Genomic DNA, 26,131 nt, shown 5'->3' on the forward strand with positions numbered 1-26,131 from the left:
GTTGTTACATTAAACTCAACTTGATGCCCAAATAACATGCAATATAACTTTTTAAGAAATGCAACTTTTAGAAAGTTGCCATGCAAGTTTTCCTGTGGCCCCTTGCTGATGCTGATCATGAGACAGACTTCTGCCCTCCTTGGGAGAAGTGATGTGAATGACTCCCAGGAGTACAAACAATAGAGGCCTGCTGTTGGAAGAAGTGTCACCTCTCCTTGGCAGAAAGCTACACAGTGTGTGAGCCCAAAAGGTGAGCTTCAAAGGGAAAGATGCCTTTGAAGAGCAATTTGTAGACACACATGAGAGGGGCTGCTTTTTTGTTGAGTTATACTGGTTGGTATCTGGGACAAAGAGGGGAGACCAGTTGCCAAACTGTTTTTCCCGTGGGCATGTAGCCCTCTGTTAACCACATTTCTTGGGTAGCCTTTCAGGGCCCACACATGGAGATAGGGTGTCTGCCATCTTAGGAGTAGGCAGAATAGTGCACTCTGGGATGGCTAGATGCCACACATTGCAGAAAGTCATCTTCAGGAGGGTAGGTTCCTAGTGGCCGATTGGCTAGTAACTGCTGCTTCCTAGAGGGCACTTTCTGTGCATCAATATGCAACCCTCTATCACCCTGACCTCAGATCACATCTGGACAGGAGAGAAGACTGAGGAAGGGCTGTCCTGCTGTTTGCTGGACCTGGCAAGAGAGGCTGCACCAACAGCTGGACTGCTGATCCTTGGGCTAGCAAAGAGAAGACTGTGCCTGTGGTGCCTGGCTCATGGGAAAGTCACCCCTGAGCCCCAGATAGAACTTCAAGTGACAGCTGGCTGACTTCCTGTTACAGCACCAGGACCATGAAAGCTGAGGAAGCCCATTCTGCCAGTCAGTAGCTACAAATGCCTGATTGCTACTGACCACCCTCATGCTGCCCGTACGACCAACTCCCAAAACTCAAAAGTTGCACCTGAGTCTGCCGGATCTGAGAGAGTTGTTGGAGTGCAGTTTGATCACCCAAGACAGACGTCAGCCTTCACCAAAGGGAACCACTAGTTTTGCTGTGACCAGAGACCAGTAGTCCAGTTGCAACTGGATCTTTGCTGAACCATAGAGAACTTTAAGGGACATCAACCCCTGTGGACAAAGTCGCACTACTTGGACTAAGGAGTAGCACCAGGATGACCCTAGGCAACACCACCACATCCTCAGCATCTCACAGCATCTTCAGCATCCTGTATCCCTTGCATCAGGGCCGGGTTGCACATAGAGCTTGGAACTGGGCTTGATACTTCTTTGGTGACAAGGTAACTTTCCTACTATTCCTCATCGCCCCCGATGTTCCTCCTGTCAGAATTGGTCACCCAAAGCATGCCAGCGTAACCGAACAGAATAACTGAACGTAATTCTATAAAAGTTTTACGGTTTTCAAACTTTGCATTTACCAATGCTTGTTTGTGTTTTTGAGTGAAAAGCTGAGATTTATGATTTGCGTAAAAATTCATATCTCTGGAACCCACCAGTGGATTTTTTTTCTTTTGGTTTCTAAAAATGTATAAAAATAGCACCTATTTTTGTAAATTGGTATCAGAGTTCTTTCGTGTTGACTGACTTCCTTATTTTGTTGTTTTGGTACTTCTAAATGCTTTACAATTGTTCCTTTTGTTAAGCCTGATTGATTGAAGCCACAGCTACCCAATGTTAAGCTGTGGTTTAACAAATGAGCCTGACTGGACCCAAGTTGATAAAGTGAGTGTATTCCATGGTGAGGCTACACAACCACACCATATAATACACCACTTTCCTCACAACAATCAACAAGGGCCATTCTTAACTAGTGGAGGCAGTCTAGATCACCTTCTATTGGATCATAGTTTGAAACTACTGTCATGTCTTGTGATTTCAACTTCATTACAGCAGCTACTCATCTTCCGGCTTTGTCCTGTAGTATTTTATTAATAGACCCTGTAAATTTATTTCATGCTAATTTTGCGACCCCTCCTATAAGAGCAGCTGAAGCAGTTAATAAGGCCATCATTTTAATGGGGGACCAGAACTGGCCCGTTCAACTATTAGAGCTTTCTAAATTAGTTTCCTGAAGGTGCTGAAGGTACATATTTTGGGTGGATGCCCAGGACAATATTGCACGTTTCCCTAGCACATTGTTAATGCCATTACATTTAATGATATGGTCATAAACCAGTGCATCTGAAAAGCTAGGTAGAAGACCTAATTTATGAATTGCTCTTAGCTCTCATTTCCATTCTAAACCTTGTTGTGCTTTTTCACCCCTCCAACCCTACTTCCAGCCTTCCACCAAACTCCTTTTGCCCGTCTTCAATCAAACCCCAATTCCTTTAGCAATCCCCTACTGACCCCCACCCCCTTAGTGAGTTCACACCCTGCACTCACCAAAGGCCTCCCATCCAATGTGTGGTGCTCTGATTTGCACCCTGTGGTTGATGATGAGTGGAGTGCCACATCCCTTACACTTCCCTTTCCTATGTGCCAGCATTTACAGGCCCTTAGGGGCAGAAAAATATCACCCCTGTGCCCCCTTGTGAGCAAAAGGCCTCCATTCTACCATATTGTATTTATTCAAGCAATATTTCTTACCAATGAACAATTCACATAAATCAAACAGATCCTCTGAATTGGTGTTGGTTGGATTCAGTCAAGCAATTACAAATTTCTAAATTCTATTTGAATTTAAATAGGTCAATCATATATCCAGCATTCACTTGAACGCATGTTTCCATTATTTCCATCCAGAACCCTCTTGCAGTTCATTAAGGAAGAGCAGTGCTGAGGTAATGGTCATAAAACTTTTAAATGTTCCTATTGCAAAATCTTTTAATTTGGCCAGTTGAAGCAGAATTGCCCAGGCATCTACTAACTTGAAAGCGTGGATCATTTGTTTAAATATTCTCCATTTGCTAGCTGACTCATATGATATTTCTGAAAAGAAATCTAAAAGCTAAACTAGTTCGGAGCCTTGTATTCATTGGGGCATATTTATACTCTGTCTGCGCTGAATGTGCAGCAAAAATTTTGATGCACATTCAGCGCAAACCTTGCCCCATATTTAAACTTTGACGCCCGTGCCCGCAGATGTCAAAATCCACCTGTGTGCGTCATTTTTTGGATGCGGCAACCCACCTTGCGTTATGCAAGGTAGGCATTCCCGTACAAAAAACAGAAACCAAGCTGCTTGCCGTACTTCACATGTTGGCAAGTGGCTCTTTTCAAACAACTGGTGCCCTGTTTGCCGGAATATCACAGCCATCATTCTCTGCCTTTTTGCCCAAAGTACTGGATGCCATCATTGGACTCACTCCCTGCCATATCTGCTTCCCTAACACACTGCAGAAGCAGCAGGAAACAAAACAGGGGTTTTACCTCATTAGTGGCTTCCCACATGTCCGTGGTGCAATCGACTGCACACATGTACGTCTTGTGCCACCTGCTGCAACTGAACACCTCTACCGCAACAGGAAGCACACACATTCCATCAATGTGCAGGCCATTGTCGATCACCAAGGATTAATCACCAACATTGTGGCTGAATATCCTGGGAGTGTCCATGACTCATTCATCTTCCGTCACTCTACCATCAATCAGCACTTCCAGGATGGACGGTATGGCAATGGACTACTTGTTGGTAGGTACAAAAACCTACTTATATACACACTGCACAGCAACCCTCTAGGACACACAACACATACACCACAACAGCAACACGTCGACAGGAACACACTGAGGTCATGACATCGCTAGCCATGTTTCATAGGTCACCACTGAACCTGTCACACATCTGAAATTACTGTACAGTCTAATGTTAAGACGTCAATGATCACAACGTTTGGAGTGGTTTGCCTAATTGTCACCTTGCAAAATGTAAGCGTCTCAATGATGTTTAAATTAATCCATTGCATAAGTCTAAAGGATTGGGATGTCCAGGGTACTTATATATGGAACTATCATCTCACCCCCAGTGAATACACAGGGACACCTGTATCACAAGTCATATTGCTAGGGAGTGCACACTGTACTGCAAATTCCAACACATACTGCTGACAACCGGTCAGCAGCCAAACACTCGTTCAGCCAAGGAAACAACACAATGCAGATGGTACATTCTACAAGCCTAGGATGCAAAACAATAACACAAAAGAGTCACAGACAACACAAGACAACTACTGCCATGCAAGGTGATTTCAATGGGGCAAGCTACATCAACATGATCACATTAATTTTCTCTTTCAGCTGATCAGGGGTATGATCAGGGGTATGGTATCCAGCCATGGATAATGACACCATTTGGCAACCCTAGCACTGCAGCAGAGCGTGCCTACAATGATGCACATAGGAGGACACGCAGCATAGTCGAGAGGACCTTCGGCATCCTCAAGTCGAGATTCAGGTGCCTCGACATCACTGGTGGTAGCCTCCTATATTCCCCTGAAATGGTCTGTAAGATAATTCTAACATGTGCCATCCTGCACAACATTTGCATAAGAAGGAACATACCTCTCTTGGAACCAGAGCCACACATGCCTGAAGAGCAGGAAGAGGAGGATGGTGGCCTGCAACATGAGGGGGAACAACAAAACACGGCTGCTGGATTGCGTAGGCGCCAACATATCGTGAACAATTTATTTTAAAAATAATCACCATCACCACTGTATGAACTAATGTAATTAAACACCAATAATAATCACCATAGCATGGTCTGGCGAATCATTTTGCTCACCTTTATATCTAACTATCAGAATAAGAGTGTAGCCTCATGGAGCATTGCTGATATACCGATCAGGACACAGAAAATCCCAGAGCAATTGTGATGCGTATCATACAACGGTCACATACACACACTGTAAATGACATATATCCTGTACTTCACCTTTGAAGGGCAATAGCAGAGGACCACACCTATTTCACACATACATGTTGGAAACATGGTTCATCGCAGCATATGGCACACAACTAAGACACCATCACTCAATAAGGGGAAATCAAGCCTCATACATGAGGCAGTTGATGTGATATTGCATTGCTAACAGAAATGTATGACCAGACCTTTGACAGCAGTAAGTCCAACTGCATCCAATCTTTGCAAGGACTATCTGTGACTAGAGTTCCATATAAGCAGAACATAGACAGCACAAGTGCCACACCTCTGACAAGCATTGCGCACATGACATTCCATGTACATGTCAGCCCATTTCCTAACTCCTGACACACCCATGCTCCTGATCACAACCCACCTGTCTGAAGAGGTCCCTGGAATAGTAATATGTGTACCCCGATATTCCCTCCTCTACACACACAGACAAACAATAGTGATCCAGTGTGCTACACCCTTTCCTATGTTATACCATTGTCATAGTACATCTGACTGCATGGATGTCAGGTCAATTAATACACTGGCTTGAAGTTACTAAGCCCTGTTAGCACCTGTAGATTGCTTCCCGTGTGAAAGGTACTGTTGGCCATTTGAATGCAAATCTCACATACAGGACTTGTGAGAAACAGATGCAGCACACACCTGTGATCACCTCCATGCACACCACCCATCTGAACATGCACTGCCCCTGCTGATGCCTGGAACAGCACAAAAGTAGCCATTTTGTCAAATACACTGTTATGCATTGCTAGTAATTAAGCCGTGTAACACAGCCCTTGGGTTCATGTGTCACCTTCAAAAACACAGGACATACACAGTTTTCCATTTCAACTGTCTTGTTCTTCCTCCGACCAGTCTTAGTAAGACCACTAATCATGTAACTTGTGAAATTGCTGGATCCTGATTGACCCTGCCTCCTGTCAGCCTGACTGGCACCTGTCTGTGCGGTACCCTAAAGATTCCAGGTGGCTACATATGTACCACACTTGCTTTACCAAACCTCTCATTCCTCAGAGGGTATTTTGTCAATGCATACCCAAATACATTGTATAGCATCATCTGCCTTTTAATTGTACCATATTTGTTAAATTGTCTTTGAATGCCAAAATCATGGCCCATCCCTTGTCTGGGTCCCATGTATGCATGAACGACAAAGTGTGACAGTGTCCCAGGGCCGTATACAGGGATTGGGTACGGTGCCTCCAGCAGAACCAGCTACCTCTGATAATGTCCATGAAAAGTCCACACATGTTAGGACCCTGACAGTTCACACGCTGAATCACATTGCTCACAAAATATTGATGGGCCGTGCGTGGTGAAAAGTCGCGAGAATAATCAGCACAGAGGCTATGATGTTCCCAGATGCAGTGGGAATTTTAGAGGCCAACCTGTGTACAAATGTTGTAATGACACCTGCCGGAACATGACACCTGAGACATTATCTCACTCAGCACACCAAGGTTGCCCTGTTGACAGTCTCATTACACGTCTTCAGTGACAGGGTGGGACCATCCCCATGTAGGTTCTCATGTCCTCATCGACTTTACTCACATTGATCTCTGAAGGATACTCAGTAGATACAGGAATAGCTGCCACTGACTCATGATGAGACCTGGACGTAACTGTGAGCACATACACCCCTAAAAATATACAGGATCAACATTGGACCATACACATGAACAAGACACCTCTGTGCAATTGATCACTGGAAAAATGTGGACACATGCTGACTCGTCTGCTGGTCCACCACAGCCACTGGAGAGTTGTGGCTCAGTCATATGACCACAACTGTGGCGTCATATTACATTTGTGGTTCACTATGCACAGTGCCTGACTCACTGTGGGATTCACCAGCAAGTGCAGAGGAAGCAGTTACCAAAAATCTAGGGCATGGGATGGCCAAATTGTGGACCATTGACATGAACAAGCGTCTGCCATCTATCTGGTGCATGCTTTGTCATTTGTGGTGTCTACGTTACCCAAAATCTTGGAAGTGCACACAAGGGATGTTGCTTCAGGTATGACTAACACATGTCCTCTCTCATTTCCACAATGACTTGCATCTAAGGTTTGGACACATTGACTTCACATTCATACAAGCATATTTGCAATAATGCATCTTATGATGCACACACACTGGGTCGACTAATACATTAGCAGTCACTGCACACTCATTGCGCCATAGGCATTGAGGTATTGTACTCATGTGCGTCACCTTGCTATCCTCTCCTGATGCCAAACATGCCCAAATTGTGCAATACATATATGGAGGCCACACATATGGCCATCTAGTGCGTCAGCCAAGCGTCAAAATCCTGTTAATGAAGTAGCGGTGTAGGAGACTGGCCTGGCTTGTAGTGGGTACCAAGGGGTACTTACACTCTGTGCCAGGTCCAGTTATCCCTTATTAGTGTAGAAGAGGTGTTTCTAGCAACTTAGGCTGATAGAAGGTAGCTATAGCAGAGCAGCTTAGGCTGAACTAGGAGACATACAAAGCTCCTACTATACCACTGGTGTCATATGCACAATATCATAAGAAAACACAATTCACAGATATACTAAAAATATAGGTACTTTATTTTTATGACAATGTGCCAAAAGTATCTTAGTGAGTACCCTCAGTATGAGGATGCCAGATATACACAAGATATATGTACACAATACCAAAAATATGCAGTAATAGCAAAAGGAGGTAATGCAAGCAGTGTAAAGTTACAGTAGATTGCAATAGGAGCACATAGGTATAGGGGCAACACAACCATATACTCCAAAAGTGGAATGCGAACCACGAATGGACCCCAAACCTATGTGAGCTTGTAGAGGGTCACTGGGACTGTAAGAAAACAGTGAGGGTTAGAAAAATAGCCCACCCCAAGACCCTGAAAAGTAGGTGTAAAGTGCACCTATATTCCCCAGAGAGCACAGAAGTCGTGATAGGGGAATTCTGCAAGGAAGACCAAAACCAGCAAAGCAACCAAAGTGGATTTCCAGACGAGAGTACCTGTGGAACAAGGGGACCAAGTCCAAGAGTCGCAACAAAGTTGAGAGTGGGCAGAGGCCCAGGAAATGCCAGCTGAGGGTGCAAAGGAGCTGCCACTGGATGGTAGAAGCTGTGGATTCTGCAAGAACGAAGAGGGCTAGAAACTTCCCCTTTGGAGGATAGATGTCCCACGTCGTGTAGAAGCTTGCAGAGGTATTCCCACGCAGAAAGACCACAAACAAGCCTTGCTAGCTGCAAGGGTCGCGGTTAGGATTTTTGGATGCTGCTGTAGCTCAGGAGGGACCAGGATGTCGCCACTTGGGTAAGGAGACAGAGGGGGCGCCCCGCAAGTCAGGGAGCTCTCACAGAAGCAGGCAGCACCCGCAGAAGTACCGGAACAGGCACTTGGAAGAGGAGTGAACCAGAGCTCACCGAAAGACACAAAAGGGAGTCCCACGATGCCGGAGGACAACTCAGGAGGTTGTGCACTGCAGGTTAGAGTGTCGGGGACCCAGGCTTGGCTGTGCATGAAGGAAATCCTGGAAGAGTGCACAGGAGCCGGAGCAGCTGCAAATCACGTGGTACCCAGCAATGCAGTCTAGCGTGGGGAGGCAAGGACTTACCTCCACCAAACTTGGACTGAAGAGTCACTGGACTCTGGTAGTCACTTGGACAGAGTTGCTGAGTTCCAGAGACCACGCTCGTCATGCTGAGAGGGGACCCAGAGGACCGGTGATGCAGTCTTTTGTTGCCTGTGGTTGCAGGGGGAGGATTCCGTCGTCCCACTGGAGATTTCTTCAGAGCTCCTGGTGCAGGAAGGAGGCAGGCTACCCCCAGAGCATACACCAGCAGGAAACAGGCGAGAAAGCGGCAGGATCAGCGATACAAGGTTGCAGTAGCCGTCTTTGCTACTTTGTTGCGGTTTCGCAGGCGTCCTGAGCAGTCAGCGGTCGATCCTTTGGCAGAAGGTGAAGAGAGAGATGCAGGGGAACTCTGATGAGCTCTTGCATTCATTATCTAAAGAATTCCCTAAAGCAGAGACCCTAAATAGCCAGAAAAGGAGGTTTGGCTACCTAGGAAGGAGGATAGGATAGCAACACAGGTAAGAGCCTATCAGAAGGAGTCTCTGACGTCACCTGCTGGCACTGGCCACTCAGAGCAGTCCAGTGTGCCAGCAGCACCTCTGTTTCCAAGATGGCAGAGGTCTGGAGTACACTGGAGGAGCTCTGGGCACCTCCCCTGGGAGGTGCAGGTCAGGGGAGTGGTCACTCCCCTTTCCTTTGTCCAGTTTCGCGCCAGAGCAGGGCTGGGGGATCCCTGAACCGGTGTAGACTGGCTTATGCAGAGATGGGCACCATCTGTGCCCATCAAAGCATTTCCAGAGGCTGGGGGAGGCTACTCCTCCCCAGCCCTGACACCTTTTTCCAAGGGGAGAGGGTGTAACACCCTCTCTCTGGGAAGTCCTTTGTTCTGCCTTCCTGGGCCAGGCCTGGCTGGACCCCAGGAGGACAGAAACCTGTCTGAGGGTTTGGCAGCAGCAGCAGCTGCAGTGAAACCCCAGGAAAGGTAGTTTGGCAGTACCCGGGTCTGTGCTAGAGACTCGGGGGATCATGGAATTGTCTTCCCAATGCCAGAATGGCATTGGGGTGACAATTCCATGATCTTAGACATGTTACATGGCCATGTTCGGAGTTACCATTGTGACGCTATACATATGTTGTGACCTATGTATAGTGCACGCGTGTAATGGTGTCCCCGCACTCACAAAGTCCGGGGAATTTGCCCTGAACGATGTGGGGGCACCTTGGCTAGTGCCAGGGTGCCCACACACTAAGTAACTTTGCACCTAACCTTCACCAGGTGAAGGTTAGACATATAGGTGACTTATAAGTTACTTAAGTGCAGTGGTAAATGGCTGTGAAATAACATGGACATTATTTCACTCAGGCTGCAGTATCAGGCCTGTGTAAGAATTGTCAGAGCTCCCTATGGGTGGCAAAAGAAATGCTGCAGCCCATAGGGATCTCCTGGAACCCCAATACCCTGGGTACCTCAGTACCATATACTAGGGAATTATAAGGGTGTTCCAGTATGCCAATGTGAATTGGTGAAATTGGTCACTAGCCTGTTAGTGACAATTTAGAAAGCATAGAGAGCATAACCACTGAGGTTCTGGTTAGCAGAGCCTCAGTGAGACAGTTAGTCATCACACAGGGAACACATACAGGGCACACTTATGAGCACTGGGGCCCTGGCTGGCAGGGTCCCAGTGACACATACACTAAAACAACATATATACAGTGAAATATGGGGGTAACATGCCAGGCAAGATGGTACTTTCCTACAAGCGGGTCATGGTCCGCTGCAGTATGATGTCTCACATGTGAACATACACCATCAACACCAAAGTGGGTGCAATCAGCCTATCTCAGTTGTGTCCCAAATGTAACATAACATTAAATTGAAAAAATCCCTAAAACCAGTTCATGTCCTGAAATTTCGACGTTTTTATCTGTATGCGTCATATTTTTCCACGCATACAGATTGTGCGTCATATTTTTCGACACACAGGAGTGAAAATTAGGCCGCATCCAAATAATAGTAAATAGTCTTTACAATTATTTGGATGCGGCCTAATTTTCACTCCTGTGCGTCGGAAAATATGACGCACAATCTGTATGCGTGAAAAAATATGACGCAGAACGATAAAAACGGCAGCCATTTTATGCAGGAAGTGATGTAATAGGATATCCTGTTTACAGAATATGTACAGTGGGTGTACTTTCACTTTTACTTTGTAGTCTGTGAATCTTCTAGACTGTGTGGCTGCGTTCAGAGTGTTGTCCAGTGATTTTGTGCTTTTGTGTCCTGTGTGCTACCTTACTTGTTACTTTGTGAAATAAATATTGTTGTTTTATACTGTCTGAGTTTGTTTTGTTTACAATTGTCTGGTATTGTATTGTATTTGTTGTTTGTGGGAGTCTGTTGTGGGTAGTGCTAGTTTGGGGATAGTTGGGCTCTTTTAGTTGTTAAGTTTACTTTTGTACTTCTACTTTCCCCCTTTTCTCCTTTCTTCTTCTTTATCCCCTATTCCCGTTTAGTGCTGAAATGTTGGGTAGGCTACGTCTTGGCAGGATGGGTGAGGAGGAGCTTGGGGGGTTTATATGGCTGGCGTGCCATTTCCTCCCACTCGTGATCGAGGCAGGGGGCAGGGTGATACAGGGGTATCACACTGAGGCGCGACGAATCCGGTGGGGAAAGGTGCTGCATCACTTGTAGCGCGTGTATGGGAGCCAGCGGAATGACCACCAGCTGAAGCACCGCTGGGCTGACCTCATCACCAGGGAGCAAGATCTGCTGGACCACCTGGGAATAGTGATTGGTGGCCCTGTTGGTGAGTACACATCATGTAAATCTGCACAATTGAAAGCTCTGTAGTGACATCATATGATTTGTACAATATATGCCGGCTAAGTTGCTGACTGTGTGGAATGCTGCGGAAACATACAGGGTCATTGATGGACTATGTGAAGGACCACAATTGCTAGCTGTCAGGAAGCACATGCTCTGTAAACTTACAGAATACTTTTGCTTAATGTAATTTGGTGCCGCCTTTGTGTCAGACAGCAACACAAAATAGGAGCCAATCATGTCTATATAGGTCACATTTGCCAGTGAAGTATAGATTTACTAAAATATTAGCAACCTTTGTTGACGCAATAGCTAGACTGACTTTAGAAACACTACATGATGCACAAAATGAGTGCAAGCTTCACGTCAATTGATGACAGCAATGTGGTCCAGACATATGTCTCATGTGTGTCTGGTGAGTGTGTAAGGAAAGCATTTTTGCAAGTTCTATGAATGTTAGGGATTATTGTGGTCCTTCATCTTTTTGGATACATGTCAGATCTGGATTTGAAAACATCGGGAAAAGGTGTAAGGTGCCCTCAGCTAACATCTTACACTGGTATTTGGAGTTTGTTGTGCCACATTCCAATTAGGGATGGCAGTCCAAAGGTATGCACATGGGTTAATATCTCTATGTTTGGTGCAAATCACCATTGATGGGCCACATCAAATGAAGAAACTGTAACAACATGAGGGCTTACAAAAGTCCCTACCCCTCTGTACATTGTACCTATGTGTCATAAATGTGTCATGGACACATAGGCTGTTTGACTGGTAATGCAGTCCTCAAGTAACCAGGCTTTGGATGTCTCTCTTGGATGCACATGATGAGACGATTACACACCATTATTATTTCTGTTCACTAATGAAGGAGCATGTTTGCCACCACATGATAGTTAGGGCCACTGCATGTGTGCAGATATGTGTGTAATTGTCACAGGAGACCCATGCTATGTACATGTTAGCTGTGATATATCAGATGCAGTATCATCATGTCTGAATGGCTTTCATTACTTTTGTCATCTTACACATTGTTTTTGTCTTTGGAATTGTTGGTCAGTGCACATTTCTTCCTTCCATGCCTTACAGGTGGACCGGCACCCTACACTGTGGGAGAGGTGGCTACATTTGAGGACCCCAACCACTCCAGTAATTGTTGATATGTCTGTTATGTGCTGTGTTTGCTGGTGATGTGTGATGGACTCCTGTGTGTTGAACACATAGCAAGGTGTGATGCGCTGGTCAATCATTTGTCTTGTTCCATGAGTGGGATTTCAGTTTCTCACCATTTTAGAGTTGGCCAATGCTTATCCTATTGTATTATCTAGGGATTGTAGGTCATTCCTGTAGGCCCGCAATGCGAACTGGGTGAGTCATGTGGATAACACTTATATCAACAAGAGTCGCACTGGAACTCATCTCAGATTTAGTCTGCCTGTCAGACCCACATTCTCCCAGATTGGGACTGCAAATCGCTTTCCAACAGACGTCTGCTTCCCTATTCACCAAAGTACTTATAAAAATGTAGGTAGAACTTCCTAGCAGCATGTAGTTCCACATGTGTTGCTACAAGTATGTGGCACTTGAGTGCAATGGCCTAGGTGTGCATGCAAATCATGATCATGGGTGTTCTTGCACTCTGTGTCTGTTGTAAGTCATGCCTTACTGGAAGTATATGATGTGGACAAAGGTCTGCATTTCCTGACATGTGTGGCGCTAGGACTGGTCAAGGGTTTGCTGTCTCCTATTTGTTGGTAGACCTTACCTGTGGTGCGTGTGTAGAGCCAAACACATGTCCAGCTTTCTATAGGATCGTGGGTGTCCATGTTGTTTGGAATTGTTCGTTGTTTCTCCACCCCCCCACCCTCAAACACAGGCATGGGTTTGTGAATAGGGTACCTAAACCTGATGCTACCAGTATGTTACACAGACATGTGAATAAGTGAATGTTTGGTCGGAACCTAGTATACACACTCAGGTATGGCACATGAGTACTATACTAGCAAGTCCAATTACAACTTGCAGATCATGTGGCTTTAGATTTCCATCCCGTACACTGACATCTGTAGCCCTGGCATTGGCGGAGGATGTGCTGCATGATTGTTAGCTGACAACTGGCAGAACTCAGATGCCAAATTAATGCCAGTTGTTAACCATATTGTAGGGTTTGGATGTGCTATGTGTGATATGACCTTTGTAGGCTACCCTGCCATGTACTTCCTCAGGGACATTCAATGATCTGTATGATGATATGAGATGTTACAAGTACAGTAGATGTACCAGTCTGATTTACTTCATGTGCCATTTCACACAATGCAGTTCCTAATGTAAATTGTTTGTCTTTGTCTTCACAGCTGAGAACATGACACTCATCCAAGACCGTGAGTTCCAAAGGCGGGCTATGAGGTACCAGCATATTCTGCTGGTAGAGTCGGGGTTCAGACGGATGGCCCGAAGATACCGGAATGAACGGACCTCCGGAGCATGGAGGGCTTTCCCACAGGGTGGCCCTACTTTGCCCACCACAGCCACCACCAGCACAACCACCACTTCTACCCAGGTGGCACCACCCACAGCTGGGACTGTTGTCCCAACGTCTGCAGTTGCTCCAGGCCCCAGCAGTGGAACACCTTCAGGGCAGCCCACAGGCATTGGCTCTACACGCCCACACACATCCTCGCCAGTACCCAGACTGCCCCAGCTGCTACAGTTGACCCTGCAGCTTTTCATGCAATGGAATGAAAAATGGACCGTGTGCTACGGAAAATCAGTCACCTGCAGTGGGATGTTCGACATATGAACAGGTGTGTGCGGTCCATAAAGCGGACCCTCCGGAGGGCCAACCTCTAGACTTTTGATATGGACATGATTCCCTCCCCTCCCTCCTCTTTCCTTGTACTTATACTTAGTGGGCTAAGTGTTTGGTTAGTATAGGCTGTTAGTTTAGTTAGTGTTAGTGGGTGGGGGGTCCTGATTCTTTCTATTTTTACTTTTTAAGTGTGTGGGTGGATGGGTGGCTATGTTGGGGTTCTTGTGTGTATACAAAAAAAAAAAGAAATTCAAAAATATCAAAAATAAAACAAAATATATATATATTTGTTTAGGATAGTATAGTATGTGTTTAGGTTAGTATCTGTTGTCCTCCATGTGTCCCGTCTCATAAGGGGGCTGGGTGGTTGATGTTTAGAACGTTTCGTTACATGTGATATGTAAGTTTAGCTTAGGTTAGTTAGGGACAATTGTGGGTAATGAGTAGTTAGGGTAGATTAGAGTAGGTAAGACTTTTCCCCGAGTTTCCTCTTCTGTGATTACCGTTTAATAAATATATAGTGAACCCTTTACAGTATGTGTTAAATGCTTGTTGATCAGGGCCTTGGCATTAGTGTACATTAATTTTATTACATTTGTGTCCCATGCTACAAACAAATCCCAACTGAGCTGTAAGATTGGCAGCTACCCCAGAGCTACCTTGAAAAGATACCACCATTCATTGCAACCACCAATCACAGTTAATATGGATACCAAAGTGTTTTTGTCAATAAGTATGTTTTCAAAGTCACAAACAGTGCTTCCAGATTTGGTATTGGGGAACTGTTTTAGGTGTGGCTGCAGTGTGATGTTCAAGGACACCCTTATAAGGTGAGTTGTCGTAAGCACTCTTGTAGTATCGTCTTCATGACTCACATAGATCATTTGTGACACTGTTCAACATGATTACCTATTTGGATGGAAACTCAGACACCTTCATTCATGCAGTTTTTGGAGTGTTTGCTTAGATTTGTGTGCACTGTTATATGTGTTAGTATTGGATGGTGACAACATTTGCTGCCACTATTTGATGACTTAGATATCCCGTGAGGAAGTATTATTCTGACCAACACAGCATGATGGTGTATGGTTTCTCACTTCAACAGATATTACCCTCAGGGATGGCAGAGTATGATGCAATCCTGGCCAGTGTGCAAATTTATCTGACTGCATAATTTCAGGACAGTTGTATTGTCAAGCAATGTAATTTGACAGGACTCACATTTCAGTTATCTACTGCACAGTCGATGTGTCACATTACACAGAGACAAAGTTGTTGTGTAAGTTCTATTTATTGAAAAGTGTTGTATTGCTATGTGTACATTGTCCATGATTGTGTGTCCATTATAGTGACATCTTCCATTGTGATCCTACACAAGTGGTAAAGGAAAATGTTTTTGACATGCTGGGGTGATATGTCAGACAGTGCAGAGGGACAAGATTTGCCAATGAGTAAGTGAGAGACAATCACTGGGCAGGATGACAATGTTAACGGTGGTTTGCAGAACAGTCATTGAGTTGAGTTGGTGTAAGACTGGCATGTTACGAAGCGCAGGACCTTGTTAATAGTTGGCCATGTGGCAGGGACTAGTGCTTCCGGGTACTTTTCCGTGTGAAGGTGATCTGTTCCATGTCTTCTTCTTCTGATGTGTGTGTTGCCTCCTCTGTCCTTGGTGGTGGTGGTTGTGAAGGGGCAACACACACCTCAGTGTTAGAAGACATGGAGTCAGAAATCCCGGTCACTGCTACCTGTGAAGGTCTTAAGGGCAGTACTGCTGCAAGAAGGATCTGCTGATTCTTAAGAATAGCAGCCACATCACGATGGTAGGCAGCCAGGTCGGCCCTGAGGGGGTCATGATTGCATTTGTGCATGCAGTGGAAGGTTTGGGGTTTCGAGGTGTTGGGGCAACTCCCTTACTGCAGTGGTGAATTCCTTGACAGTTTCTTGTAGTCCTTGCAGGATGGATGTTAGGGCTTGCATAGCTGCTGCCTGATCTGCAGATGACATCATGCACAAACGCACCCCCTCTAGGCTGGCTGCCATAGTTTGCATCCCCACCCGCACCTCCTTGGCCAGCTTCTGCTGTACTCCAACTACAGTTCTCTCAAAGCTGGTGCCTGTGTCGTCTGAGTCCTCAGCTGAATTGGAGGTGGCAGGTCTTACAATTGGGGTGGTGGGTGGATCCTCTGCGATGGTTCTGTGCTCCTCCTTGTGACTGAAGGTGGGGTCTGGAGGGTTCCAAGGACATCTTGGATGGTCTGCTGGGGAACGTTTGTCAGCTTGTCATCTATGTCATCAGGGTATTCCAGGACAGGCATATCCGCAGGAGATCCATCGTCCACTGAAATGAAATGGGGTACAATTAGTGTGTGTGTGTTGTGGCATTTGTGATGTGACATCCCTGCCTTGTGATGATTTCACATTGTGATCTTGTTTCCTGTTCATTGCTCCAGTCTTTCAGATGTGCATTCTCCCAGGCCTATGGCCCACCTGCATGTCACATGTATAGTATTAAGTTATTGGACTTGTCAGCATCATCTCCTCTAGTCTTGTTTTAGGCCAAATAGTGAATTGCCACCTTCTTGTCCTACTCATGCCTCCGTCTACATCCATTCTCATGGTGAGACCTTTTACTGGCTGTGGGTGCTCTGATGGCACTAGCAGCACACTTAACAATCTGGACCTGCCCCAGTCTCTGGTCTTTCACATCCACTTATATGTAGTTGACATGTAGCGTATCGTATGCATAGCATTGTTATGGCACGATATGGATGTTGGCATTGGTAATGTGTACAGCTGATGTTAGGGAATGTGTGGTACATTGGATTGCCCTGATAGTCGTAGCAGTGTCCTTTTTCCTCCTCTGACTGTGCAGGTGTATGTCAGTGACCAGTTACATGTGTCCTCCCCCTCAATGCCCTTGCCTGAGCAGTATGACATTTGGGATGTTGGATTGTGACCCAGGCACAGGATGGACCCTGAGATATGCAGCATGGGTGTGCCATTAGTGCTGTGTAGCTCCTAATGTGGATGACATTGGCTGATGTTTGCGACAACTATGGGCATTCACATTTGACAGCACTGGAGCCTTTGTCTTGTTTCAGAGGATTATTGAAGTTGTCATCCTCAACCCTCTAATTTAGGTGTGTATGATCCATGGGGACATTACTGCCATTGGCTACTTGAGCTGCACACAGAGCGGAGGTGGTAGTGGCAACTGTTGTCACTGTTACATTCCAGTTGTCGGTATGACTAGATGTTGTTAATTGGGCCCTAGTTATTGTAGGGGGTATGGTGGCTGACGTGTGACGGGATGTCAGTTTGACTTTGTACCCTTCCCTCCTGGCGTGGCTTTACCTTTGCTCCATCGTTGGCATGGCAGCAGGCCCCCATGGGACTGTTGTTGGTGTAGTGTTATGGTGTGCCCCAGCTTCTCTCTGTATAGGCCATGCCCCCATGCCATACCCCTTTACCCATGCCACTCCATGAATATGATGACTTCCTTGCATTTTGTGGTCCATATCCCCCCTCCGGTTGCAGTTGACATTTGTGCATTTTAATTCCCCATGCGACTTACCCTGCATGTGCGTTGTCTCCTGGTAGTCTGCGCTGTCCTGTCCTTGAATCCCTGTGATGATCTCCTCAGGTATGATGGCTGCGACCATCTCCTCCATGTGGTCCAGGGCCTCCTTGGGGGCTGGACTCCCACCTCCAGCCTGCAGTGCTGCCTTCCTGTTCCTGCCCATCTTTTCCTTTGTCCTGCGCTTGCAGTCATGCCAGCGTTTCTTGCACTCAATGACTGTTCTGCGTACTTCAGCCACACTGTTAATCTTGTCAACAATTTGTTGCCATATTGCCTCTCTCCTACTGATTGGCAACTTTGAGGTGACAAACAGTTAGTGCTGGTGTTCCGTCACCTCTTTAACCAGAATTTCCTGTTCCTCAGCACTGAAGCGACACTTTCCTTTCTTCTTAAAAGTGTTGTGGTTCTTGTGTGGGTCCTCCTGACTGGTTCCTGGTATGTTGTCATCTTCCTGGGGTCTGTACTGGCATCTGGGATCCATTTTGGCTCTCCTCTGCTGAAATGGCTGTGTTCGCTGGGAATTTTGATGCTATTGCGTCAAAAAACACAGCATATCCGGTTTGCGGTGTCGTAAATCGTCTCACAGTCATTTCCGCCGCGTTAACGTTGTTTTGCTTTACGACTTGACGCTGCGGTGTGCGTAAAAAAAAAATGACTTACACCTGTGGTTTGCGCCGCCGTGCGTCAAAGTATAAATTTGACGTCTGCACGGCGCACCAAAATGGCATTAGCCAGCGGTAATATTTTTGATGCAAAACTGCGCCGGCGCAGTTTTGCGTCAAAAAGTGTAAATATGGCCCATTGTGTTTCATGGCTGTTGTCAATATTTTCTCCTTCACTCTATAGTCAACAAAGTTGTCCAAAATGTTTCTGGATCGTGAACTACTCAGCTTAGCCATGGATAGAACTCTCTGGGCCACAATTATTGTAAGATCTTCCTTCATGTTGAAAAGTACTAGAGTAAGTGGCAGGCCTCAACAACCTCTTTCGCCAAAGTATTCTGGTCTTCTAACTCTGGGAGGTCAACAAATCTTAAGTTGGATTGCACTTACCTATTTTCTTGCTCCCCTAGTTGGTATTTAAGCAAAGCAATTTCCTTGAAAAAAACTGAAGTTTGTTGTTTACACAAGATTTGTGTGTCTTCACAGTTGGAAAGTCGTTGCTGGAGGTCACCTACTTGGTGAGATAAAATATAAAATTTTTCTCAAGCCCTTAAATCTGTGCACCAAGGGACGTTGCAAAACTGCCTGGCTTGCTTTAATATATTTTAACTCCAGTAGGATTGCTTGAAACATGGAGGTTGTGACAATGGCAGATTTCTGTGATGTAGGAAGCAATATCTCCTCTTCATTTTGATCATTTCAGTGACTACCTTCTTGAGTGGTTGTAGTAGTAGGTGATTTTACTGAGCTTATCTGTCTCAATAGATTCTTTTTAAATATTGTTTAAAGATATGCAAACTGGTTCCATCCACCTTAGAGTGGTGAGCACTTGTAGGATAGATCCCCGCTTGATTTTCAGTTGCTAACTTTCCCAACTGAGACTTTTTGGATTCACACTGAACTTATAGACCCCTTCATCTTTTTGTTTCAGGCTTGCACTTAGTGAGACGTGTATACTTGAAAATATAGGGCAGCTCTTGGTCACTAAGCTTACACTCTCCATGCTGTTATCCACAGAAAGGGCTTGTGTTACCTCTTCTAACTCCTCTCTTCTCCTGGACCCACCTCCCTCAACCCCCTGGTGTCTCTCTCGTTTGCCTCTTTTACTGTCAAGGCCTTCTGCCAGAGCATAAGCTTGGCTTGCTTGCAGTGCCTAAGATTTATTTTCGGCCCTCCAAGGCTGTGCAAGCCCATCGCTGCAGTCCCTAAGGCCACTTTGGGTATGATCCACTAAGTTCCAAGGCCTATGATTGAATATTACTTGTGAACTTGAGAATTTTATGCTGCTGCCCACGCACCCTAGATACTCCCTACCGGTGCTCTCAGGTAGAATAGACAGGGAGTTTCAACTGGCAGATAGGCCCTGATGGTTCCAGGTTATAGCTGTTGTGCTTAGCTCCCTCATTTCACTCCTGTGGCTGGTTGCCTACTATTGACAGCCTCTTGTCCTCTTTTATCAGATAGACTTCATAGCTGGATCAATCTCTCAGTTTGAAACGTTCTGTCTGGAGTGATGATAGTAGGGTCTTTCACACTATAGGCTGGACAAAATGGCTACAATCCTTTCCTTGGGCTCACCAAGGGGCATATTCATACTTTTTGGTGCAAAACTGCACTAACGTAGTTTTCCATCAAAAAGGTTTGCACCGGCTTGCATCATTCTTGAGCGCCAGTGGGGCACCATATTTATGGAATGGTGCAAGCCAGCGCAAAGAGTAGGCTAGCATAAAAAAAGACAATAGCCAGATGGGGTGGCGATATGGGAGAAGGGGGGTTTGCACCAAAAAATGACATTAGGCTGGTTAGAGTAAAAAAAAAAATGACTCTAACCAGCCTAGTGTCATTTTCTGATGCAAAACCATCCATACCACATGACTCCCGTCTTAGAAAAGACAGGAGTCATGCTCACCACCCCAATTGCCATCACAGGGGACCAGGGTCCCCTGGCCATGGCCATTGCACCCAGTGCCATATAGGGGGGCTCATTTCAGAGCCCCCAATGGAACTTTGAAAAAAGAATACTTACCTGTACTTACCTATCCTTACCTGGGATGGGGTCCCCCATCCTCCACTGTCCCTCTGGTGTGGTCCTGGGGCCATGAGAGGGCACCCGTGGGACAATTCCATGGTGTTCCACCATGGAATAGGCCCACAGGTTCCTTAATGCCTGCCCTGACCCAGGCATTAAATAAGTGTGATGGATGGAAATTGCTAAGTTTGCATCAAGCGTGGGGGTGCCCTCACTTTTCTTGCCTGCTGTTACTCATCTGCAGTCTTTATGTCCTGCAACTGCAGAGCCTAGTGCAGTGCCTCACACACTCTTCCAGGAATATCCCTGAGCATCTGATGGCAGACGAAAGATGACTAGTGGCATGCGTTTCGTACCCTGGGTCTCCTGGCAGACTTCAAAGACAGCCAGTGTCAGGTGACAAGAGCGCTACAGTGAGCCCCTCGAAATGCACTGACTGCCTCCGGCGTCTGGTCGAATTTAACATCAGGGATCACAGATCTGTGAGTTCGAAACCAGAGGTATTCTCAACAACAACCTCTCAGTACCAGCCAGCACAGCCCTCCTCCACCATTTTGCATCAAGCGAATAGCCTTCCCTCAGGACTGGGTCAGGTGGTTGTGATCCTCATCATCCAGCCTACTGGTGGTGCAGAAAAGTCTTGCAATACAAAATGTAATGAATTATTTACAACCTTTCGGATTGAACTAACAACAAAAGTTCACAAAATCATTGTAAACATACCCAGATCGACACTCTCACCACCCTGCGATAGAGATGCTAGCCATTGTGACTCTTCATTCCCACTTAGCATGTTCATGGATTGTCAGCTCCTCCATTGAAATAAAACAATTTTAAAAGAGAAACGCATTATCGGTGCACCTCATGCCTCATTCAGTCATCAGCTCTCAAAAATAAATATTTAATATATATTCAAGACTATACTAGGTTTTCCAAATAAATCCCATGGAAAAAAGTACGCAAATGATTCTGTGTGATGCTTTTCTTCCAGTATCCAAATCAAAAAAGATCAGGAAATCACCAAACCCCAGGGAAGGAAATGAAAGTAAAGAAGGAAGGAGCTAGAAGTATCTGTGCAGTATAACCATTGTATGCTCCTTTTCTATGGTAATTTACTTTTCGGTTAAAGAAAATTAAAACGTATCCTTTGATAGTGGTAAGGTTTACTAATCGTGACTGTTTAGAAATTGTAATTCTGTCAAAAAACTGCGCGAAAAACGACAGCTTTTATCATCTTAAACTTACGAGACAATGATTCAGATTCAGTATAAAACTCACGAGGAATATCGCACACTCTCATTGTAAAAAGCCATGGCTAACATAGAAAATGGTTGCATCTCTGGTGTCAAATGAAACAGTTTCATTACTCCCTGTTCAGAATACTCACACGCTCTACTGGTAACTGGATGAGACATAATGTGGAAGGATCTAATGGAAAGGAAAGCTGGATACTCTGCAAACTACATGAAGGGAAAAACTCTGAAACGTCACAAAACTTAGCTGACATAATAAACATTTCGCACACCCCTATTTATAACATAATGAGAGAAAATAGTCAAATTTATACTGTGGACAGCTGTGCCATCCTGTCATTTTCACTTTTTTAAGACCCACCCTGTTGTTTTGTTTCACTGAACTTGACAATCAGCAAGTGAACACAGGAATTTCTGGGGCTTATTTACAAGCCCCCGTAGTGCAGGGCAGCGCAGCAAGCGTCTTGCAGCGCCGCCCTGCGCCCCGGGGGAAGGACAGAAATGAGCCATATCTACAAGATATGGCGCATTCCTGTCCTCTCCCCTTGAGCTGGTGCTAAAATTAGCTGCCTAGCGCCAACACAGGCACCCGTGCACCATAGTGCAAGAATGCCTACGTTGCATGAAATGATTGTTTATGAGTAGGAAGGTGTCCCTTTGTGCACATAAACAATCAATAACGGCGATTTGATACTTCTATGTGTGCTGCAGAAGGGACACCTTCTAGCACATAACCAATCATTAATGGCGTTTTGCTTTTTCTATGTGTGTTGCAGAGTGCACCCCTGGGGTGGCATTCGTTTTTTTACGCTGCTTCAGATACAAATACATGATTTCCAATAAATCTGAGGCAGTATGAAAAACAATGGGGGTTGTGTGCAAACGCCCACATCAACACCTGTTGCACGCACCTCTGCCGCAGATAACTGCATTGTGGGGGCCTACATTTACAAGGAGGCGTTAAGCCATGCAAAGTGGCTTAGCGCCGCCTTGTAACTGTGGAAATGGGCACAGCGTTACTGAAAGTCATGTCCCTGTGGTGCTAGGGGCTTGTAAATAAGCCCCTCTGGCCCAGATTTTGAAAGGTGTCACAGCACAGTGCAGCACCCAAAAAAGCTGAGCTGTGTTGCGCTGCGCTGCATGACAAGGAGAGAGCAGTAAAGCACCATATTCACAGAGATAAGGATTTCTCCTCCACTCCCCTAGAGCTGGTCCTGATTTCAGCTGCCGTGCGCCATGCACACACCTTAGCGCCATAGTGCTAGGGTGTGTGTGCATGATTGGAGCATAGTTTTTGTACAAGAAGGGTACCCTTCACGTAAAAAATACTATGCCTAGACAAGTAGAAATGCTTTTCCTACTTTGTATGTGTGCTATACAGTGCACCTGCTGTTCAAAGGCATTCATTTTTGGTGCTAAACCCTTTTTTCCAATGTTTCAGAATAGGGGTTAGCGTAGAAAAGCATGGGTGGTAGCACAGGTATGCCCATGTACTACCCATGTAACGCCCCTTGACGCAAAGTAATGGAAAGCAGCGTTTTGTGCTGCTTTTTATTACTTTGCTACACAAACCAACGCAAATACCTATTAGCATTGGTCTGTGAATGCCCAAAAAGTTTCACGTTTTACTGTTAGAAAGACAACACTAAACCAATGCTAAACCATGGAGACTCTGGGGTTCTATGTTTTTTTTTACGCATTCCAACAGATCACATGTTCTTCAGCCTAGGGCTTTCATTTCATCTAATGTGTAACGTCACCAATAGTGGGGAAAAAGGATATTCATCCGCATTTCATAAAATCCTGTCAAGTTCTTAAAACTGGGGTCATTCTCTCCCACTGCATGTATGTAATGTGCTGTGTGTTGTGTAACATACTTTGGGCCTGATTACAACTTTGGCGGAGGGGGTTAATCCATCCCAAATGTGAAGGATATCCCGCCCACCATATTACGAGTTCCAGAGGATATAATGGACTCGTAATACAGCGGGCGGGATATCCGTCACTTTTGGGACCGATTAACCCCCTCCGCCAAAGTTGTAATCAGGCCCTTTATGTTTTTGCTCACAAGTAGGTAGCTGCTTTCCTCCCCAAGGCGGGCAACAAGGCAGACACCTTCGAGGAAGTCTTGCTCCAGTGACCGAGCCTGGAATGAGAGGAAGCTATACTATCCAGTGTTTTGAGTGGGGTTGACCCTTAAAGACCAGGACAAGAATCAAGGCCCATATGATTGAAGCATGTATGAATGATGTCTGGTGGAAATCACCTGATCAGAGTCACATAACCGTTGTAGCCTACTGCACTGATTTGAACTGAATCCATCTTCTTTAGAAATGGACTGACTGAGGATGCAGGAAGTCAAGTGCAAAGGTTCGGAGTTGAGGAGTTGCAGAGCGTAGGAAGTGCAGATGGGTGCTGGTTTGGGCCAGAGCTAGGTCCCATCAAGAATGTGATACATGTAAAGGTACACTGTTCCACGTGTTCTGTAATGGCCTAGGGGACCTGAAGTCTCAGGAGCAAGAGCCCTCAAGCATCACAATGGATGACTGGTATCATCATCGGGAAATGCTCCTCGCCAGGCGGGCGCTGCAACGCCCGACGGGCTCCCAGTAAGGGGGCTCTAAGCCATACTGTTCTGATAGTGACTGGTGGGTTCAAACTATCTAGACAGAAATGCCTGTATTCCGGCACCAGCGCACATAGGAGAGAACAAAAAGGGAAAACTAAAATTGGTTATTCATCACAAAATATCTCATATTTTTAATCAATGTAATTGGATGAAGACCAAGATTAAAAACAGAAGGAGAGTAACAAATTGAGTATTGATGCTCAATTACTCTCAAAGAGCAACAAATATCAGAGGACTATAACTATTATAGTGCCTCTAAAATAGGGTTGACATGTTTCGCGTCGTGCGGTCCAAATGGATCCAATGACGCTTCATCAGGACCAAAATCTAAAGAATAATCAGTTCTTCTTCAATTAAAGAAAAAATCTCAATATAAAGGTAGAAGCACCGGTCACTTACATTAAAGTAAACTGGCTAGGTCAAAGTCAGGTCGCCCTAGAAGACAAAAAGGTTAAAAGAACATACACCAAAATATACCCCAACTGTGGTTGTGGAGGTGTGTATTTGAAGTACATATGTGATGGGTCATAGAACATGTCAAAAATGGTGCAACAAGACAGGCTTACCATCCCCAAATTGAAAACAGACTCCTTGGGAGGCACGTTCCAAGGACTCAGAACAACACTGTGTATAACAGACACAAAACATTGACATAGATTAACAGAGTAAGGGGGTTATTCTAACTTTGGAGGAGTGTTAATCTGTCCCAAAAGTGACGGTAAAGTGACGGATATACCACCAGCCGTATTACGAGTTCCATAGGATATAATGGACTCGTAATACGGCTGGTGGTAAATCCGTCACTTTTCCGTCACTTTTGGGACGGATTAACACCTCCTCCAAAGTTAGAATAACCCCCTAAATGTCATAGAGATAGTCTGTCAAACACATGCTGTCCTATAGGTAATGGACACAATCCGTGAATGGTGTAGCAAGTTGTCAAAAATTGGACTAGAAATTATGTGGAGCTGCAAGTCCATGTACATATCAATAACATTCCTGTGCTCCATTATCAAAATCATGTCATACAGAACTAGTGTTTGGAGCCTGATACACAAAGAAATAATATGTACAAATTTGTTGGCCATAAGGTCAGAAGTACTCACGTGTCCGTTTCTGGTCCATTACTCGGGACCTACCCTCCGGAACAGCGTCCCACATCTCAATGCGGTGGGCGCTGTCGGAGATTTTTAAAGGAACGCCGCGAACCCGGAAACGGTCAACTACCCGGGGTTCGCGTGCGTCTGGGGACATAATAGAAGGACTCCATTGGGTCTGTACTCTGTCAAAGTAAAAAAGGCAAGTGCGCCTGGCGTCCTGCATTAGAATGCAGTGGGCGCATTCCAGAGTAATGTACAGACGCCGCAAACCCGAAAGAGGGAAATTCCCCAAGGTTCCCGCGTGTCTAAAAAGTGCAGAAACTAAAGAGGGACTCCTGCAATTCCAGGAGTTAGAAATAAAAATAAAAAGAGGACTGGCCCTTCATATGAATGTTGGTAATGAAAACCGTAGATGGGCTGTATGGTGATTAACCAAAGGCTCAGATAACAAGCTATTTATAGAGAGGCTCACAGGTAAATCTAAAAACCGCCAGGAATTTAAATATATATATCCAAAGGGAGGCCCCAATGTACAGATGGTGGGAGCCTTAACCATTAAATAGTCTAGTGTGAATCAAAATCAAATGAACTCTTCATAATTAATTGGTGTGACTGGGTGTATATTTTTACACATAACAGGGGTTGCTTTAGGTGTTTGTAAAGATATTAAGAAAGTGAGGTCCAAGGAATGTCATCATTCAGCCCTCGTATGTTAGTGCCTAATTTGAACACCCATCTTTGTTCAATCCTAAAGAGATAGCCCTCATCATTTGGTCGAACCCTAGG

The sequence above is a fragment of the Pleurodeles waltl genome, chromosome 4_1 (assembly GCF_031143425.1).
Source record: "Pleurodeles waltl isolate 20211129_DDA chromosome 4_1, aPleWal1.hap1.20221129, whole genome shotgun sequence".
NCBI classification, from domain to species: domain Eukaryota; kingdom Metazoa; phylum Chordata; class Amphibia; order Caudata; family Salamandridae; genus Pleurodeles; species Pleurodeles waltl.